Source organism: Acomys russatus, chromosome 13, assembly GCF_903995435.1.
Source record: "Acomys russatus chromosome 13, mAcoRus1.1, whole genome shotgun sequence".
Classification (NCBI taxonomy): Eukaryota; Metazoa; Chordata; class Mammalia; order Rodentia; family Muridae; genus Acomys; species Acomys russatus.
Window position 1 is genome coordinate 60,409,617 of NC_067149.1, and position 13,968 is coordinate 60,423,584.

The 13,968-nt window shown below is 44.9% G+C and overlaps 1 protein-coding gene across 1 annotated transcript in view; it reads left to right on the top strand.

Moving 5' to 3' along the window:
• Positions 1 to 13,968, top strand: part of Dera (deoxyribose-phosphate aldolase) — an 83,818-nt gene that overhangs the window by 43,802 nt on the left and 26,048 nt on the right. The window lies entirely within an intron of this gene.

Below are 13,968 nucleotides of genomic sequence, written 5' to 3' on the forward strand. Positions count from 1 at the left end.
GGTACATATACACTATGGAATACTACTCAGCTATTAAAAACAAGGAATTCCCAAAATTTGTGGACAAATGGATTAAACTAGAAATGATCATAATGAGTGAGTTAATCCAGAAGCAGAAAGAGTCAAATGGTATATACTCACTTATATCTGGACACTAGGCCAAGGGGCATGTCCCATGAAATATTCACTCACTAGGAATGTGGGTCAGAGGGGAGGACATCCTATTGGGTCTCTAGGTGAGAGGAGCATGGGAGAATGGGGAAATAGAAGGATCCAGGGGGTCCTAGGAACCTACAAGAAGAACATTACGATAGGCGGAGCTGGGCCTAGGTGTCCGGCGCAAACTATGGCACCAGCCAAGGACAATACGTTCAGTAAACTTCGAACCCCTACCCAGATCTAACCAATGGACAGGACATTCTCCAGAGTTGAGTGGAGAGTGGGGACTGACTTTCACACGAACTCTGGTGCCCCATATTTGACCACGTCCCCTGGATGGGGAGGCCTGGTGGCACTCAGAGAAAGGATAACAGGCTACCAAGAAGAGACTTGATATCCTATGAGCATATACAGGGGCAGGAGGCTCCCTCAGTCACAGTCATAGGGGAGGGGAGTAAGGGAAAAATGGGAGGGAGGGAGGAATGGGAGGATACAAGGGATGGGATAACAATTGAGATATACTATGAATAATTTAATAAAAACATATTTAAAAAAGTACTAATCCCTATGGGTGGGAGACAGACTCTTTCTTTCTTTCTTTCTTTCTTTCTTTCTTTCTTTCTTTCTTTCTTTCTTTCTTTCTCTCTTTCTTCTTTCTTTCTTTTTTCATTCATTTATTCCCCCCAACTTTCTTTCGAGGAGAGCTGAGATGGTTTGTGAATATATTTACACAATGTGATGTGGTCAGAGACTTTGGGCTTCCAGCTTTTTGTTTGTGGAATTTCTTTGCTGCATTATCCTTATGTAGCAGTAGATGGCGCTCTTGTTAGCAAATTACCTTTGTATGCTCTGATCATTCATCAAGGTGCGCTGGACAGGATTTCTCTGTGAGTTTAATGTTGATTTTTTTTTTTTTCCTCAGATTTGTCTGTGTGCGTTCTGAGGTGGCCTCTGCCTTTGTTCCTTCTAACTTAAATAAGAATTGGTGTGGAGTTTTCTAAACTTTGAGACAGGTTGACTCTCTGCTTTGCGTGCACGGTGGATGGGTCTACCTGTGTTGGAATTTCGCTGTACTCTTTCTCACTTCCACTACCCCAGGCATTCTTCAGTCTCCCTTGTTTCTGGAAGCTTCTCTCCACTCTGCAGAGATGCTGCTGTCCCGGGCAGACCCTCCTGAGAGGGTTACTTCAGCCCAGTTTTCTGTCACTACTTCTGGTCCCTTCTAGCCTTCTCACCTATGTGCAGTTCCGCGGTCTTTTCCATGGTGCTTGGATTATAGCCTTGCTTCTTTAAAATCTTGTAGTCGGTTGCTTTCCTCTTCCAAATGGAGTGGTACTTCCCTGGTTCTCTGTCTGTGTCTTCTGGCATCTCACTTTCCCTTCATGTAATGTGACTTAAACTTCCTGAAAGTGGTGCATCCGGCTCCTTTGCATCTTTTACATGCTGAGGCCCCTGCCTGGAAGGCTGTCTGTCAAAATGATTGTCCTCAGCATGTGTGGCTCAGCACCACTTCCGTCTCTACCACTTGATTCATCCGCTCCCACATGAGCCCTATTTTCTGTTGACTAAGTCTCCATAAGCTGACCCTCACTGCCCTGGGAGCAGGAGCTGGGCTTTGAGGTGCCCTACTATGCACCCTACACCCTTCAGATGCTCGTACTCTTGTGTGCCTTTTAAATGCTCTGTCCGGCCTAGTAGATGGCCAAACATGCCAGCGCCACCTGTGGTCAACCCTTGAGGGTGCTCTGGTGTCAGCATGAATATGAGGATTATTGGGGTTACAGTTGAGCTGCCCCTGAGATGTCACCTTCACAAAGGAAGGTCAGCCTGCCCACTCTCTGCACCTGTTCCTCACAGAGGGACAAGGCGTTAGGCCACCTCCATCTATACTCCACCTCAGAGAAAACTGGCGGGAAAACAGGTCTTGCCACTCGCTTTCTGTCCAGTTTGCCCTCTGTGTGTTTTTCTGCGTCATTTCTTCACCTAACTAGTCTGTTGAGCATATAGCTGTGGCCTACGTCAATGGGGTCACTTTCCGTTCATTCTTATTATGTTCCTATTGTTTTGGTTAGTGTAGAAAATGAGGGGCTTTGTGATAAACATTTCAGACACACGTTACCATTGGATTCTGTTCTTATTGGCTTCTCCATTACTCGCTTGTCCTTCCTACCCCACCATCTGTCTCCTCCCTCCCTCCTGACAGTTAGCTTCCCACTGCCTTGTTTAATGTGTGTGTGTGTGTGTGTGTGTGTGTGTGTGTGTGTGTGTGGTGTATGCGAGAATTACTGTCTATCTTATTAACTTCCTTGTCTTTTAGACATCTTCACTTCTCGCACATTAATAATTCCTCTTTTACTTTCCTAGTACAAGTGTAGAAAGAGCGCAAGTGGCTGAATATACTCAAGTGCTTGGTTTTGTTTTTGTTGTTGTTTGGCATCTAAAAAAAATGGCTCCATTCTTTGGTCATTGTGAGTAAATGTTAACATGCTGGTGTCTCCACTTGTTTTGACTTAGATTTCTTTGGGTATGTACCCAGGAGTGAGAGAAGTGGGCTGCACAGTAGTTCTCTTTTCAGTTTTCTGAGACCTGCCTTTCTGGTTTGCATGGGGGCACACTAAGTGTTCAGTTGTTTGTGTGTACTTACTTCTGGGATTTGAATCTGGGTTCAAACCGGGCACATGCCGGACAGGTGCCCTACCAGTGAGTTCTGTATCCTCGTTGTTGACACATTAATTTTAGCTGGACAGGTGCCCTACCAGTGAGTTCTGTATCCCCGCTGTTGGCGCACTAGTTTCAGTACCCTTTATCTTCATGCCAGTCCTGGAGCTGATGTAGAGACTTGGAATTCACTGGTTTTCTGAAGGCTGCAAGGCAAGCTCATGCACACCTAGAATCAGTGTTTGAACCAGATTTCCTGACTTTGCGCTTGCAATACAGGTGTTTTTCAGATGTTGTACTAGCTCTCATGAAGGACACAGTCTTGGGGTGTATTGTGTTTGTAAGCATCTAGCCCATTTGCACGTTTTAAATATTTTTGTGGTAGTTTTATATAACACACAAAATAATCCCAGATAAACTAAAAAAAAAAAATCAACCTTGAGGGAAATTTACATTCATTGAAGTGTGGCGGTTAAGTATACAGTGTGAGAGGTTTAGACAGTGTTTTCACCTGCACCTGAACTGCTGCAATCAAGAAGTAGAGCTTTGCCGTTATCCATGTAGACTCTTAGTGATTCTCTTACTGGCCTAGTGCTGTGAAGAGTCACCACGACCAAGGTAATTTGTTAAGGGAAGCATTGAATTGGGGCTTGCTTACATTTCAGGGCATGAGTCCATGACCATCAGGGTTGGGAGTGTGGTGGCAGCCAGGCAGGCATGGAGCTGGAACAGTACCTGAGAGCTTAAATTTAATTTATTAATTCTTCACTTTACATCTTAGTCATAGCCCCCCCCCCTTCCCTCTTCCTTGGCTCCCTGCTCCCTGTTTCCCCTATCCCCCCATAGTCCTCAGAGAAGGGGAGCCCTCCTACCCAACCACCCCAGCATGTCAAGTGATGTCAGGACTGAGCACATCATTTTCCCCTGTGACTTGGTGAGGCAGCCCCACCATGGGGAAGTGATCAAAAAGCAGGCAACAGAGTCCATGTCAGAGTCAGCCCCTAGTCCCCTTACTGGGGGACCCATATGAGGACAAAGCTGCCCATTGGCTACATTTGTGTAGGGGGCCTAAGTCCAGTCCATGCATGGTCCTTGGTTAAAGCTTCAGTCTCCACAGGCAACCCCCGCTACCCTTGTCAGTTGCCTCTGTTGGTCTTCTTGTGGAACTCCTGTCCTCTCTGAGTTCTTTTGTCCTTGCCCCCACTCTTCCACAAGACTCCTTGCATCCCCTATGTTTGGCTGTTAGAGGACAGCTATGCTAGGCTCCTGTCTGTAAGCATAGCAGGGTATTGTTCCTAGTGTCAGGGGTTGGCTGTCTCCCATGGGGTGTGTCTCAGGTTGGGTTAGGTCTTGGTTAAACCTTTCCTCAATCTCTGCTTTATTTTGTCCCTGTATATCTTTTAGGCCAGGTAAGTTTTTGTAGGTGGGTTGGTGTTCTCCTTCCACTAGGAGAGAACGACACACATGGTATGTACTCACTTATAAGTGGATTTTAGCCATATAGTACAGGATAAACATACTACAATTCACAGACCTGAAGAAGATAAATAACAAGGAGGCCCAAGGGAGGATGCTTAAATCTACTCAGAAGTAGAAATAGAATAGACAGCGGAAGTGGTTAAAGGGAGGGAACCGGGAAAGAGAGGGAACAGGGAAAGAAGTGAGGATCGCTATCAGACCTGGGGAGAGTGAGGGTGGGAGGACAGAGGGCTTGCAAAGGGAGGATATAAGGGTGACTCTAGCTGAGACTCCTAGTAGCAAGGGTCATTGAGACTGAAGAGGACACCCTCTAACTAGACATGACTCCTGGTGAGAGTGTACATTTTATCTGTAAGTTAGTGGCAGAGAGGGAGAGCTCACGACTGGGCCTGGCTTGTGAAACCTCACCCCCCACCTCCCCAGTCACACACCTCCCCTGACAAGGCCACGCCTCCTACTTCTTCCTAGCTAGTAGATCAGCTAGGATCAAGCACTCAGCTCTATGAACCTGTAGGGACTTCCCCATTCAAAGTCACTTCCTGTCCTGTCCAGCAGGACCAGTAATTACGGGGTCGCAAGGGGAGCCATACCTAAAATGATGAGACGGGAAAGAAAGGGGCGAGACCAAGTAGCGTTCCTATCAAGGTCCGTTTATTGACTCAAAAGCAAAAGCTTATATGGGGTGGAGGCAGGAACTAAGCAGTAGGAGGGGCCCGAGAATGTCTCCAGATAATACCATCAGGTCAGGGGAACAGTTTCTATCTTATCTTAGCTAACTATCTCTCGGGAAGTCCCAAGCTAACCTGCTAAACAACATCTGCAGAAGCTGAAAGGAGGAAGTTATGCAGAGGCTGAAGGAAGGAAGTTATGCAGAGGCTGAAAGAAGGATGTTAGCTTTGGAACGGGGCATCAGTATTCTTCCATAGCCAGTAGACTCTTTTAACCTTGAATGACCCCGGGCTGGCTCCAAACAACTTCCATGCTTTTCACTTGCTTCCCCAGCTACACAAGCTCTCACCTGATTTTTTTTTAACACCTGTTGGCTTTGTCACTTTAGACCACCCTCCCAATATTAATGACTGTGAGACGTTAACTTTTCTTACGGCTGCTTCATTGCCACATATATGTGCTGAGCGGATAAAATTATGGTTGTAAAGTTGTTTATGAACTCTTCCTTGTCTGGCGTCTGTAGGATCTGTAGTAACACAGCTCATTCTTCATCCTGATGACCGTTTTTATGCTTTTCACCATTTTTCTTCTCTTCTGATTGAGTCTTGTAGGGGTTTTTGCCAATTCTATTAAGTAGTCTTTTCAAAGACCTAACTTTTGACCCTGTTTTCTTTTTGTTCCTTCTTAGTTAAAGTGTTTTCTGGTTTCCTTTCTAAGTTTGCTTGGCATTTAGAATATTATTTAAAGTGTCATTTAGTTTGAGATCCTTAGTGTCTAGTGTTTAGTGCTTTTCTGGTAACTGAACTTTGGTCCTCTGTAAGAGCAGTGTATGTGCTTAACCAATATGCAATATCTCCAGTCTCCAGAACCATTATGTCAAATATATTTTCTGCCCCATGCTATCAGTTATTCCTTCTAGAACCCTAAGTGTGTAAGTGTAAGATTGCTTGATATTGTCTCATAGGCTTCTTAAGCCTAACTGCTTAATTTTAATTTTCACCACCACCACCATCACCACCACCACCACCACCACCTTGCCATTATCAATCACCACTGTTCTCCAAATAGGAAATTAGGAATTATGAAGCGATTAACATAATTATTTATTCAGGTCTCTTATCCTTGATTTTGTTTTAAACCTACCCAGTAAAATTTATCCTAGTGTACATATTTTTCCCCCAGACAGGGTTTCTCTGTCTTGGACTTGTTTTGTAGAACAGGCTAGCCTCAAACACACAGCAATTTGATTGCCTCTGCCTCCTGAGTGCTGGGATTAAAGGCGTGCTCCACCATGCTTGGCACCAGTGTACTTTTTTAGGTTTGGGATTTTTGTTTGTTTGTTTTTGCTTGTTTGTTGATTTTGAGATTATCAATTAATTACAATATTACACTCTTCTACTGAGTCCTTGTCTTTAAACTCATTGAAATCATGTTTTCCTATATATCTTAGAACATATTTACAACAGCTGCTAACTTGGGTGTCTGAGTTATCTCAGGCTCTGTGTTTTCAGTTACCAATTTCCCAATGCCCAAACACATTTGATGCCACTTTCTAGTTATTAATAACTGGTAAATGAGTCCATCAGCATTCTGATATGTCTGGAATCCTCCAGAAACATTTTCTCCAATTCTTTAAAATTTAAATTGTTACAATTCTCATTTACATTCACCATAATTTTATAGTTTTGATAGCCATTAAAATTACTGAAAAAACAGTTCTTCTAGAGAAAGAGTAGAGAAACCAGACAGCGTTAGTGTGGTGCTGTTCATCACTAAATGAAACCTTAGCTAACGGAGGCATTTGTGTGTTGAGTCAGAGCCACGATGTAAGGGCCACCTCCAACTTTTGGCCTGAAAGTGAACCTGCTAGCTACTAGTGCTAAGAAGGCTTTTCAGGAGTTCTCACATCTGGCCTTATATGTAGATCAGTGCCATCTCCACAGGCACGCGGTAGCCTGCTGTATGTTTGCCTCACTCTTGTCTGTCTCCTGTGTGCTTGTGTGCTTTTCTGCTGGTGAAGCAGCGCAGAGCTCCTCACCAAGGCTACGTTCTGCGTCGCATCCAGACCTGTGAGCCAAGTTAGCCTGTGTTTAATATGTGCTGTGTGCAGTATCCCGTGATAACCTCAGAACCAGGTAAACAATCCATGTCCTACTTTTATGTGAGTTTCAGTTAGCATTCTTTCAGAATAGTCCCAGTGAAGGAGCACACACAGCCAGAGGAAGATCTGGGCTCTTGTTCTTTCCCCGCATGAGTTGACTAACCTTGTACACTTAAATTAATGTGATTATCAAACAATTGAATTAAGGTATGAGAATACATCGTAAACTCTGAGTCAGTAACCTTGCAAGTCATTGAAATCTCAGCACGCATTCTATACTGCCTGATTAGGAAGAAAGGAGACACAGTTGACTCTTTCCGCTAGGTTGTTGCAGGCGTTATTCAGAGTACCACTTTCTGAAAGCCTTGACTGTGGCTCCAGGAGAGACGTGATGTTCCGTTATGAGTCTCTGTGCACATCCCAGAGCCTACAGGACTGGCCAAAACATTTGGATATGAACTTGTTAGAAGAGAGAGTTATAAAAGAGACCTATCTGGTTAAGAATCACCATTAGTTACAATCCAGCTCTTTTTTGATACAGACTCTGTCCTTGCATACTCGTCTCTTAAACTTCTGTACCCAAGAAGCGATAGCAGCCACACGAGCTCTTCAGAGGCGTAGCCAAATGAAATATCGCATAGCTGTAGATTATCAGGCAGCTTTGGCTCAGCTGGGCACCTGACAGCGAAGTGAAAATGAATTTTTCAAAAGCAGATTGTTCACACCTGCGCCCGAGGTTCTGCAACCCCAGGATTCACCAGGGCCAGTGCAAGGCTTGCCGATGAGGAGGCAGGGTTCTCCTGGAGAGGGCCACTTGCACGGGCCTTTGATTGAATTAGCAGAAATCAGGTTAGAGAGTCACTAGTGAAGAGGGAGTGCGCAGCCCGAGCTGAAGAGAATGGGGGTTGGGAAGAGCTGCTTTCTCTTTTCATCAGGCAGTCCATAAGCGATGGCGTGCTAGGAAGCGATGTACGCTTGCTTACTGCGAAGCGCTTTCAGCCCAGCAGAATTCGAGGATGTAAACTGCTTTATCTCTGGGAATGTAAGGCTGTCCGCACACGGGCAACAGCTAACAAGCTCTCCTCCAGGTTATTCTAGACCTTATCTTGAGGAATAATACCAGGCGTGATAAATAGGTGTGGAATGGCGACGCACTGAAGATGCAATCGGAATGTCGTCGGGTTTGAACTGCTGATGCGGATCTGTGCAGAAAGCATTCGCAAAAAATATGGGACTGCAAGAGAGTGGACCTTGAAGGAATGTAGAATGAGTTTTGAGCTTGGCCAGAATTTTGTAAGGTAGAGGGAGTGAAAATGGGGGGGTGGGGAGGCAGGAGCTAGGGATTAGATGACTTGAAATTCCACCTAATAAGATCAGAGTAATGCAAGAACAGTGAGGTGAAGCAGAGATTAGGAAAATAATATAAGTGAGATCATTAAATGATAAAAGAAAGAGGGAAGCTGTGGGAAACTCAGTTGGACCACAAGAAGCCGAAACATCAAAACCATGTGTGATTAATAGCAAATTAATACCTAAAGCTGAAATATGATTCAAATGGTAAGCGGCACCAGAAGATTGTCACAAGTCACACTGAGTCCCCTGTCACACGTTGCAAGTCTTCCTTGCTCAAGGAGTATTGATCCAGATGGCGCATTCTGATCCCCGTGGTGTGCAAGCCTGGTGTTTTCTCCTCCTCTCTTTTAAAAATAGGATCTTGTTTTTCCTAAGTAAAAGTGTTTAACTTAAAAAAAGAGGAGCTATTAATGAAAATCCGCCACTGGAGAAAGCATAAGACTATAGAAGTGTTGGATTAGAAGATTATCTGTGAGAGCCTTCCAGTTTGGGGCTCAAGGAGGGCACTGAGGTGAGATGCATTAGAACAGTTATCAGTGGTGCGGACAGACGGACAGCAGTGTCGCAGGGGCTCCCAGGATGGTGCGCGCCCACACGGCAAGAGTTGGTGTTCCTTCTTCGAAGGCTCTGTGTAGGTCACGTGATGGATGGGTAGTCCGTTGTGCAGGTTGTGGGGCGATGGGAATCTAGAAAATAGTTACTTTACTTCTGGTCTCTAAATGACTGTAGCTTTGACAGTGGTCACAGTTCAGTTACAATGGAGTGGCTTTACAAGGTGGCATGGCCTTGCTAACAGCCTGGAGCTGTGGCCCAGAGTTTTGAGGCACTGCAAGGCCACAGTTGTGTGTCATGGAAGTTTGTGAGGGGAGGGAGAATGCGGAGAACTTTTTGCTTTTTTTTTTTTTTTTTTTTTTAAATCAAAGGAGCTGCTGCATGACTCAGGGTAAATACAGGGAGAGAGGCACAGACGCGCTGAAGGCTTGTGTGGGGTCAGGGCTTTTAAAGTGTAATTTTATTTACACTTACATAAACTAGGCCCAGAAGTTAAACCATTCACAAGATGAAAACGAAGTGCCTTCCTATCTGGGAGGAAATTTAAATGCAGGCCCCCAAACAGACATTTCAGTATGGTTGCCCCACCTACTCTCCACCCCAAAAACAGGCATTTCTGCATGTTTACCCCATCAATGCCTCCTGCCCTTTGCTGAGTGTAAAGTACAAGCTCCAGGAAGAAAATAAAGGTCACGGTGGCTTCCCTTGCCTGGTGGGTACCCTCTCCAATGGAAGCCTCTGCAGTCACAAGGCATGTTCTCTGTGTGCCTCAGTCTCTTCTGTCGGCTTCAGGCAGTCAGTGTACACCTCACTCAGGATGGTTTCATCCACTGATTACAAATGCCATCACCCGCTGGGCATGGTGGCGCACACCTTTAATCCCAGCACTCGGGAGGCAGAGGCAAGCTGATGACTGTGAGTTCGAGGCCAGCCTGGTCTACAAAGCGAGTTCAAGATGGCTAAGGCTACACAGAGAAACCCTGTCTCAAAAAACAAACCAACAACCCCCCCCCAAAAAAACCACAAAAAACAAATGATATCACCCCATTTCCAAAGAAGTTCACTCCCTCAGGAATCCAAGGTTGTAACTTTGACATCTTTTGTTTAGAGTAATTCAACCCACAGCAAAAGAAATAGGATTTCTTCCTTCTGAGGAAAACATGTGGAGGCAAACTAACAAAACTTGAATTCAGGGACAAAAGATTGATTTCACCCCCTTTAAGCTATATATGTTGTGTGGAATGGGGAAATCTAGTAAACATTAAATATTTTTATCTGCAAAAAGCATTTGGTAAGATTCTCAATGGGAGATTAATGGCTAAAATAAAGAATGAGGCATTAGGAGATAAATTTGCTTATGAGCAAGCGGCAGAGACTTACGGGGAAAGGAAATACCTTCCAGATTGGAAAGGAGTGACATACAGTCCAAGCCAGGAATCAGTTTTGGGACCTGTGGGCTTTTCACTTTATTTTTATTGGACTTTGTAATAAAAATACAGGTCCTCAAACAGTCCAAGACAGAGTGAGTAATACTACGAGCATCAGTAATCAAAAGTTATTCTCCATCATAAACTAAATGACTGGAAATAAATACTGACACGAGACCGTACCACGTGCCGTAATATTATAACGTGGAGCCAGAGACTCTCCTGTGTTCTCTTTTCTTCTGCATGGGTGAATATTTCTTTATTTGATTTGAAAAATATTTGAGAGTTTCTAGGTTTACTTCATAAGAACAAATAAATGAAGAAAGGTGTATTTTTTTTTTTAATGTGGGAAGCTATGTTAACTGAGGGAAAAACTGTCTGACATAAGCCAAAGGTTATATTGCCATTTCTAGAATAAATAAAAGAGAGACCCTCTGTGTTAAATTACAAGCTATTCAGTAAAGAGACTTAGGTAGTGAGGGGGCATTCTGGAAATCAACAGCTTAATTCTGTGGCCCTGGCCCTAATGGAAGTAGATACAAAAAAGTCATTGTTCGATTGATTGAAACTACAAATGAGAAGGAGGGAGCTACAGCATGGAACTGCCTTTCTTTCTAAATTTTAGCACAGCTTTTAAAAGTCTACAAACTTCGGTGATCTCCTATGTAATTTTTGTCTTCCCAGGAGCTAGTTAGGCAAGTGGGAAATGGGTTCTTCAAGTTGGAATTGAGCCTGCAACATTTTTATTTTTGTGTGTGTGTAAGTCACTAAAAAGATCTTTACTTCTTCATAGATCTCCCCATTATTTGGCAGTCAAAGAGACTAAATGAATGTTGTAAGTTAACTATGGGGACCTGGGGATGTACCTCAGTGGTGGAGGGCCTGTCTGTCATGTACAAGGCTTTGGGTTCGATCCCAAGCAAAAAGTAAATAAGTAATAGATAACTTTTGTTGAAATGCTTGGAAAACTGTTAGGATTGTAAACTATGAGAAAAATAAGGGATGGAGAGACGGCTTAGCTCTTCAGAGCACTTGTTGCTCTTGCAGAAGACACGTGTTCTGTTGCCAGCGTCCATGCACATGGCAGTTCACAACCGTCTGTAATTGCACTTCCAGGAGATGCGATACTGTTTTCTAACCTCCAGGGCTACCAGATTCATAGACATGTATAGACCCGTGCACACAAAATAAAAATAAATCCTTGAAATGGAAAAAAATATTTGCAAAAATGATGTTTTATTTATCTGTTTGTTTGAAAATAGTTCATTAACCCTGAACCTTTCATTCTATAGTGAGAAACCCTGAAATAGAAAACGGGAAGGAACTAAAACATATAAACCTATGTAGAAGGTAAAGTCACTATGGGAGGTCACATTCTAGACCACGATTCTTTAGCAAGACTTTGTATGAGAGTTTCCTGAAGGGCTTCATAATTAAACTGTTGATAAATCCAACTGCCAGGGATTCAGGTGTCCCCTGGTCCTGGGTGGACATGGTGGTGGGGTGGTTAGTACTTTTTCAGAAGTAGATATAAAATGACCCCAAGTACTTCTGTGGAGCAGGCAGGACCTTGAATCTCTGATATAAAATCCAAAGAAGACAGGACGGGGGTGTGTGGGGGGGGGGCTGTCTTCAGATCTCTGCAGTATAGAAGCCATTTAAAGAAAGCCTCAGGCATGGATGGGACCCTTGGCCCATCACAGAACAAATCCGTTGTTCCACAAGCTCTTTTGTGAGTTGTCTGTCTGCTTGGAGCCTGTGGGGTCAACTGTTCTCAAGACCAGTCAAGGGCTGGGCCAGCATCAGCCATTCCGTAGAGCAGTGTAGACTCTAAGTAGCACAGGTGATACTGGCTTTTGCCTTGTTGCTGTTGTGTGTGAGGGGTGGGATCTGGCTTTTGCCTTGTTGCTGTTGTGTGTGAGGGGTGGGATCTGGCTTTTGCCTTGTTGCTGTTCTGTGTGAGGGGTGTGATTTTTGGATTTCTGGTCTTTCACAGTCATTTCTTGTCCTTCAGTACCATGAAAACAGACCATTGTTTCTCCTCCCATATTGTGCATGCTAGTGAGGTGTGGGGTTTGTGTGGGGACTTGCCCAGTTCTGAGTCCTGCGGACCGAGAAGGAGGCTTATAAGAGAGGAGAGCTAGTAAAATAAGTGACCTAGCAGCTGGCAGGTAAAAAGATACCTGTCTCTTAGTTTTGTATAGGGGTTAAAAATAGAATGCTTGGTTTGCCCTGTGGGGATAAAGAGGCCACAGGGTGGAATTTCCATGCACCTCTTCCAGCTGACCCATTTTGGGGGAGTCAAAAGAACTCTGTGGGGCTCCTCTGGATAAAGTTGAAGTCTGACATCTCCAGATGGCCATATTTGCTCTCAGTCTATGATGGTGGACTCCCTTTTTCTCAGAGGGGTCCTCAGTCCTCCTGATCTTGTAAGGCTAGATCTTGTAAGGAGTGTCTCATAGCCCTGAGGGAAGATTACAAGCCCCACTCTTTTCTTATAAGGAACTTGTTCAGCAAGCACAGGGAATTCCTGAAAGTACCCCACCCTATGTTGAGCAGATCCTAGCCTCCAGCAAATGACCTTTAATTATACTTAGAAGACATGCTCTTACACATAGGATAATTAAGTACTGCTCTCTCCTTGTGATAGGACCTCATGCTACTGCAAGTAAATGAAGCACTGAACTACTGTATGTAGATTAAGTATCCGGGCATCCCTAGCCCCAGTGAATCAGACACATTCGCCCTCAAACCCCACCCCAGTGCCCAAGGTTTATAAATAGAGATTGGCTGGCTGGCTGCAGGGAGTACTCTCTGGTACTGTTTGCCATTCCTCCACCATGACCATCTGAGGGTGAGGTGGGGAAGGGACAGGACCCCCGCTGCGATGGCAGAGCTGCCTTGGCAGCCACTCCACTACCGCCAGCTCAGTGCTGACACCCAGTGAAGCACAGCACGGCCTGTGTTTCACCCGACCTGCCTGCCCGCCAATTTTAGACCTCCACCTGCTTTCTCTGCCATGCTTAGCACAGCAGCTCACACAAGACGCTGCAACACTTTTGGTATTATCGTGGGCTTATTGCGCTCCAGAGTCTCCACTGCCTTCTGATACTAGCAATCTCATTCTAAAAGAGCTAAACTGTAACACCCCATGAAAAGCTCATTTCTTCCCTCTTCCCTCCCCTGTAAGACCAGGAACCTGGCCTAGGGCTCAGGCTGTGGGACTCACCCTGAGTGCTCTAAGCTGCCCCTAAGTGAGAAACAGGGCCTTGGGACCTTTGATCTCAAGGTCCACCCGTTCATCTGGAAGCAAGCAGCACCAGGCAGACCCTCAGGACTCAGAATCCAGGGCACTTGCCAGATGCTGAACAAGAACAAAGTCACAAAGCGTTTTGCCTCTTACGAGTGTTGTTGGGGACAGGTGTGAAGGAAGGCCTTTTGGGTGGAAAGTTGTTGGATCTATTTTGCAGAGATGTAGAGAGGTGGTATGGTCCCAAAGGCACAGTCCCGGTTTATGTGGGGGGGAAGAGGTGGAGTTGTGGCCAGAAGGTGGGAGGTCAGCTAGCCAGT